The sequence below is a fragment of the Eriocheir sinensis genome, chromosome 20 (genome assembly GCF_024679095.1).
Source record: "Eriocheir sinensis breed Jianghai 21 chromosome 20, ASM2467909v1, whole genome shotgun sequence".
NCBI lineage: Eukaryota > Metazoa > Arthropoda > Malacostraca > Decapoda > Varunidae > Eriocheir > Eriocheir sinensis.
The window spans coordinates 15087015-15094514 of NC_066528.1; the positions used below are offsets into that span (position 1 = coordinate 15087015).

A 7500-nucleotide genomic window follows, 5' to 3' on the forward strand; every position below is an offset into this window, starting at 1 on the left:
AAACACTCTCACTCACTCACTTACTCACTCAAACACTCACTCACTCACTCACTCACTCACACTCACTCACTCATCTTTTCTTCTTATCCACTCCTTCATCAAGATACTTTTTCTCTTTTTCTTCTCTTCATTTCTCTCTCTTTTCCTTCCTTTTTTTCCTTTCCCCTTTCACTCATTAACTAACTTACTAATGAACTTGAACTAATTTCTAATCACCTAAATAGTATATTGTCTTCTTTTTTTATCGCGATCTGTTTTTCTATACTTGCAAAACTTTCTTTATATTTTCCCTTACGAGATGTTTTCCTTTCCCTCTTTTCCTTTCCCCCTCCTATTCATTAACTAATTTACTAATAAACTTACTAATAAACTAATAAACTAACTAATAAACTAATAAACTAACTAATAAACTTACTAATAAACTTTCCCCCTTCACTCATTAACTAACTTACTAATTAACTTTAACTAACATCACAACACCGTATCTGTTTTCCTATACTTACAAAACTTTCTTCATATTTTTTTCTCATGAGCTATTTTCCGTTCCCTCTTTTCCTTTCCCTCCTATTCATTAACTAACGTACATACTAATTAACTTTAACTTACTTCATAACACCCTATCTGTTTTTTTTCTATATTTACAAAACTTTCTTCATATTTTTTTCTCATGAGCTATTTTCCGTTCCCTCGTTTCCTTTCCCTCCTATTCATTAACTAACGTACATACTAATTAACTTTAACTAACCTCATAACACCCTATCTGTTTTTTTCTATACTTACAAAACTTTCCTCATATTTTTTTCTCAAGAGCTATTTTCCGTTCCCTCTTTTCCTTCCCCTCCTATTCTTTAACTAACGTATATACTAATTAACTTTAACTAACTTCATAACACCCTATCTGTTTTTTTTCTATATTTACAAAACTTTCTTCATATCTTCCCTCGTGAGATTATTTTCCGTTCCCTCTTTTCCTTTCCCTCCTATTCATTAACTAACGTATATACTAATTAACTTTAACTTACTTCATAACACCCTATCTGTTTTTTTTCTATATTTACAAAACTTTCTTCATATCTTCCCTCGTGAGATTATTTTCCGTTCACTCTTTTCCTTCTCTTTTATTCTTTAACTTGATAATAAACTTTTCCTAACCTCTTAACATCTAAATATACTGTTATCTTTCTCTCTCTAATTGTTCTTCTACTTATAAAACGTTCCTCACATCTTAATTCATGAGTCTATTGCCCATACCACTTTTTTCCTGCTCTTATTAATTAACTTTTCCTAACTTCTTAACACCTGAATATATTGTCATCTTTCTCTCTTTAAATGTTCTTCTACTTATAAAACGTTCCTCATATCTTAATTCATGAGTCTATTGCCCATACCACTTTTTTCCTGCTCTTATTAATTAACATTTCCTAACTTCTTAACACCTGAATATATTGTCATCTTTCTCTCTTTAAATGTTCTTCTACTTATAAAACGTTCCTCGCATCTTAATTCATGAGTCTATTGCCCTCTCAACACCCATACCACTTTTTTCCTGCTCTTATTAATTAACTTTTCCTAACTTCTTAACACCTGAATATATTGTCATCTTTCTCTCTTTAAATGTTCTTCTACTTATAAAACGTTCCTCATATCTTAATTCATGAGTCTATTGCCCATACCACTTTTTTCCTGCTCTTATTAATTAACATTTCCTAACTTCTTAACACCTGAATATATTGTCATCTTTCTCTCTTTAAATGTTCTTCTACTTATAAAGCGTTCCTCATATCTTAATTCATGAGTCTATTGCCCTCTCAACACCCATACCACTTTTTTCCTGCTCTTATTAATTAACATTTCCTAACTTCTAAACACCTGAATATATTGTCATCTTTCTCTCTTTAAAAGTTCTTCTACTTATAAAACGTTCCTCGCATCTTAATTCATGAGTCTATTGCCCACTCTACACCCATACCACTTTTTTCCTGCTTTTAACTCCATGACTGAGTGACTGATTGACTGACTGACTGACCACCCCACTATCTCTCTCCTTCTCTCTCATTATAGTGTATTGACCCCCTCTCCCTTCCTTCCTTTCTCTCTCTCTCTCTCTCTCTCTCTCTCTCTCTCTTCCTGTACTTCATTGCTCATGGGGTTAACCGACTGACTGACTGGCTGACTGAAATAGATCTTCCTTCCTCATCTATTCTCCCTTTCTCTTCCCCTCTTTCTCTCATTACTTCTCTGAACGTAAGCGAGAGAGAGAGAGAGAGAGAGAGAGAGAGAGAGAGAGTGTGTGTGTGTGTGTGTGTGTGTGTGTGTGTGTGTGTGTGTGTGTGTGTGTACGTTCGTTTATCCTTCAACGGGGTTCTTTTCAATGCCGTTCACCTTTTCTTTTGTCTGTTTCCCCTTCTCTCTCTCTCTCTCTCTCTCTCTCTCTCATGCAGACGCGAGACTAGGCACGTACTCTCACACCTTTAATCACAGGTATTACAGTCTTATCTAAATACACACACCTGTTCAAACGCTGCCTCACCTTGGGTACCACAGCTGACTTCATGTGACCTTACCTGGGCAAGCCTAACCTGACCTAGCCTGAACGAGTCTTACCTAATCTAACTATCAATCTTGTATAACCTAACCTAACCTAACCTAACCTAACCTAACCTAACCTAGCCTGAACGCGTCTTACCTAATCTAACTATCAATCTTGTACAACCTATCCTGACCTAGCGAGCGAGTTTTACAGAATCTAACTCCCTATCAATCTTGTACAACCTATCCTGACCTAGCGAGCGAGTTTTACAGAATCTAACTCCCTATCAATCTTGTATAACCTAACCTAACCTAACCTAACCTAGCCTGAACGCGTCTTACCTAATCTAACTATCAATCTTGTATAGCCTATCCTGACCTAGCGAACGAGTTTTACTGAATCTATTCATCTATCAATCTTGCCTAACTTATCCTAACCTGACCTAGCGAGCGAGTTTTACCGAATCTAACTCCCTATCAATCTTGCCTAACCTATCCTAACCTAGCCTGAACGCGTCTTACCTAATCTAACTATCAATCTTGTACACCCTATCCTGACCTAGCGGACGAGTTTTACCGAATCTAACTCTTTATCAATCTTGTATAACCTATCCTAACCTAACCTAGCCTAGCCTGAACAAGTCTTACCTAATCTAACCCTCTATCAATCTTGCCTAACCTATGCTAACCTATCCTGACCTAGCGAACAAGTTTTACCTAATCTAATTCTCTATCAATCTTGCCTAACCTATCCTAACCTATCCTGACCTAGCGAACAAGTTTTACCTAATCTAATTCTCTATCAATCTTGCCTAACCTATCCTAACCTAACCTAACCTAACCTAGCCTGAACGCGTCTTACCTAATCTAACTATCAATCTTGTACACCCTATCCTGACCTAGCGGACGAGTTTTACCGAATCTAACTCTTTATCAATCTTGTATAACCTATCCTAACCTGAACAAGTCTTACCTAATCTAACCCTCTATCAATCTTGCCTAACCTATCCTAACCTAACCTGACCTAGCGAACGAGTTTTACCGAATCTAACTCTCTATCAATCTTGCCTAACCTATCCTAACCTATCCTAACCTAGCCTGAACAAGTCTTACCTAATCTAACTCTATCAATCTTGCCTAACCTATCCTAACCTGACCTAGCTTGATCAAGTCTTACCTAATCTAACCCTCTATCAATCTTGCCTAACCTATCCTAACCTATCCTAACCTAGCCTGAACAGGTCTTACCTAATCTAACTCTATCAATCTTGCCTAACCTATGCTAACCTATCCTGACCTAGCGAACAAGTTTTACCTAATCTAATTCTCTATCAGTCTTGCCGAGCCTATCCTAACCTATCCTGACCTAGCGAACAAGTTTTACCTAATCTAATTCTCTATCAATCTTGCCTAACCTATCCTAACCTAACCTGACCTAGCGAACAAGTTTTACCTAATCTAATTCTCTATCAATCTTGTATAACCTATCCTAACCTAATCTAACCTAGCTTGATCAAGTCTTACCTAATCTAATCCTCTATCAATCTTGCCTAACCTATCCTAACCTAGCCTGAACAAGTCTTACCTAATCTAACCCTCTATCAATCTTGCCTGACCTATCCTATCCTAGCCTGAACAAGTCTTACCTAATCTAACCCTCTATCAATCTTGCCTAACCTATCCTATCCTAGCCTGAACAAGTCTTATCTAATCTATCAATCTTGCCTGACCTAACCTAACCTAACATAACCTGACCAAGCCTGATCATGTCTTACCTAATCTAACCCTTCATTTTCCGTTTTTCCTTTTATTTTCCCCATTATTATTTCTTCTCCTTTTTTCCTGTATTCTTCGTTTTTTTCTTCCTTCTTCCTTTTTTCCACTTGTTTTCCTTCTCCGTGTTTTACTTAATTGCTAAATCTAATTGTTCTTTTTTTTCTTCTCTTTCGTAAACTCTTATTTCGTCTCTTCCTTGTAAGCCTTTTCCTCATTATCTTTTTCCTCTTATTTTTCATGTTGTATTTCTTTCCTTTTTTTTTTGCTATTTTTTTCTTCCTCCTCTCTTCGTTATTTTTTCATCCTTGTTGTTTTTCTCTCCACTATTTCTCTTAATTTCTTTTTTTTCTTTTTTTTCTTCCTATCACGCTCATGCAATCTGCCAAGGCCTGTAATTACCTCCTCTCTCTCTCTCTCTCTCTCTCTCTCTCTCTCTCTCTCTCTCTCTCTCTCTCTCTCTCTCTCTCTCGTTATCAGTCAATCAATCTCTCAGCCGTGTGTGTGTGTGTGTGTGTGTGTGTGTGTGTGTGTGTGTGTGTGTGATAATGATGATGATGATGAGGAGGAGGAGGAGGAGGAGGGAGAAAAGGAAGAGGAGGAGGAGGAGGAGGAGGAGGAAGAGGAGGAGGAGGAGGAAGAAAGGAAGAGGAGGAGGAGGAGGAGGATCGAAAAATTAAAAAAAGGAAAGGTAGAGAAATTGGATAAAGACGAAAAAGAGAAAAAAAATTGAAAGAGGAACAAAAGAAATGAAGGAAGAAACAAATTTAATAAAAACAAAGAAAAGGAGAAAGCGATAAACAGAGAAGAATGAGGAAGAGAATAAGAGAAATGAACCAAAAAAAAAGAATGACGAAAATAAAGAAATGAAAGTGAAGCAAAAAAAAAACAGAAACAAAGGAAATAGTAAAGAATGAACGATGAAAAGAGTGAATAAGCAATAACAGAGAATCAGAAACAAAAATAAAACAATATTGATTAAAGAAAGATGGAGTAAGAGAAGGAAGTGGATAAAGGATAGAAGTTAAGCAAAAGACAGAATAAAGAAGGAATTAGAAGAGAATGAACAATGAAAAGAGTGAATAAGCAATAAAAGAGAATCAAAAACAAACAAAAAAAACGATATTGATTAAAGAAAGATGGAATAAGACAAGGAAGTGGATAAAGGAAAGAAGCAAAAGACAAAATAAAGAAGGAATTAGAAGAGAATGAACAATGAAAAGAGTGAATAAGCAATAAAAGAGAAAGAGAATCAGAAAAAAAACGATATTGATCAAAGAAAGATGGAATAAGAGAAGGAAGTCGATAAAGAAAGTAAGTGAAGCAATACACAGTATAAAGAAGGAATTAGAAGAGAATGAACAATGAAAAGAGTGAATAAGCAATAAAAGAGAAAGAGAATCAGAAAAAAACGATATTGATTAAAGAAAGATGGAATAAGAGAAGGAAGTGGATAAAGGATAGAAGTTAAGCAAAAGACAAAATAAAGAAGGAATTAGAAGAGAATGAACAATGAAAAGAGTAAATAAGCAATAAAAGAGAAAGAGAATCAGAAAAAAAAACGATACTGATTAAAGAAAGATGGAATAAGAGAAGGAAGTGGATAAAGGAAGTAAGTGAAGCAAAAGACAGAATAAAGAAGGAATTAGAAGAGAATGAATGATGAAAAGAGTGAATAAGCAATAGAAGAAAAAGAAAACCACAAAAAAACACCAATAAGAGAAAGAAAGAGTAAGAGAAGGAAGGGAATAAAGAAAGTAAGTGAAGCAAAAAACAGAATAAAAAGGAATTAGAAGAGAATGAACAATGAAAAGCGTGAATAAGCAATAAAAGAGAAAGAGAATCAGAAAAAACCCGATATTGATTAAAGAAAGATGGAATAAGAGAAGGAAGTGGATAAAGGATAGAAGTTAAGCAAAAGACAGAATAAAGAAGGAATTAGAAGAGAATGAACAATGAAAAGAGTGAATAAGCAATAAAAGAGAAAGAGAATCAGAAAAAAAACGATATTGATTAAAGAAAGATGGAATAAGAGAATGAAGTCGATAAAGAAAGTAAGTGAAGCAAAACACAGAATAAAGAAGGAATTAGAAGAGAATGAACAATGAAAAGAGTGAATAAGCAATAACAGAGAAAGAGAATCAGAAAAAAAACGATATTGATTAAAGAAAGATGGAATAAGAGAAGGAAGTGGATAAAGGATAGAAGTTAAGCAAAAGACAGAATAAAGAAGGAATTAGAAGAGAATGAACGATGGAAAGAGTGAATAAGCAATAACAGAGAAAGATAATCAGAAAAAAATCCGATATTGATTAAAGAAAGATGGAATAAGAGAAGGAAGTGGATAAAGGAAGTAAGTGAAGCAAAAGACAGAATAAAGAAGGAATTAGAAGAGAATGAACAATGAAAAGAGTGAATAAGCAATAACAGAGAAAGAGAATCAGAAAAAAACGATATTGATTAAAGAAAGATGGACTAAGAGAAGGAAGTGGATAATTGATGGACGGAAACACACACAAAAAAAAAAACAGAAAAAAAGATGAAAGTGAATTATAAAGAAAGACAGGCCAAAAAAAAAGGAAGATCATGACTAAAGAAAAAAATGAAAGCAGAACAGGAATGAAAAAAAAAAGGAATGATGGAAAAAAAATATATAAAAAGAAGAAGAAATTGAATGAGGAATGAAAGTGAGACAAAAACAAAACAAAACAAAGAAAAGAAGAGAGAATGATGATGAAATTGGTAACATAATAAATAATAAATTGGATGAAGAAAAAAAAAACACCAAGACAAAAAAAAATGAGTATAAGAAAAAAATAATGAAGAAAAAGAAGAAAAAAAACACACAAAGCACAAAGAATTCTAGATGAAAAAAAAAACACAAAAAGGAAAGAAGAAAAGGAAATACCCGAATACTAAGAAAAAGAGACAGACAGACAGACAGACAGACAGACAGACAGACGGACGGACAACGAAATCTGGGAGTGGAAGGTCAGGAAAGGGAGAGAGAGAGAGAGAGAGAGGGAGAGAGAGACGTGATAAAAGAAGGGAGAGGGAGAGGAATGAGTGAAGGGAAATGACGAAGGGGGAGAAGGAGAGGAGATGATGGGGGAAGGAAGGGAGGGAGATGAGGGAGAAGAAGTAGAGGGAGGGAGAGGAGAGGAGAGGGAGGTAAGGTAAGGTCATCACGTACGAAGG

The 7500-nt window shown here is 35.1% G+C and overlaps 2 long non-coding RNA genes across 15 annotated transcripts in view; both read right to left on the minus strand.

The window, feature by feature from the left end:
* LOC127001230 (uncharacterized) overlaps nucleotides 1-7500 on the minus strand; it is a 122644-nt gene that overhangs the window by 84185 nt on the left and 30959 nt on the right. The window lies entirely within an intron of this gene.
* Nucleotides 2373-4825, minus strand: LOC127001231 (uncharacterized). Of its 14 annotated transcripts, XR_007754943.1 has the most exons (9): nucleotides 4207-4825; nucleotides 4014-4084; nucleotides 3886-3944; nucleotides 3707-3747; nucleotides 3488-3642; nucleotides 3148-3371; nucleotides 2832-3026; nucleotides 2667-2723; nucleotides 2373-2584 (listed from the first exon to the last, which is right to left on the minus strand). It is a non-coding gene; the product is annotated as an uncharacterized LOC127001231 (long non-coding RNA). The 14 variants fall into 14 exon arrangements; XR_007754938.1 differs by having other exon boundaries at nucleotides 3148-3366; nucleotides 3623-3642; nucleotides 3886-4084; XR_007754933.1 differs by having other exon boundaries at nucleotides 3886-4084.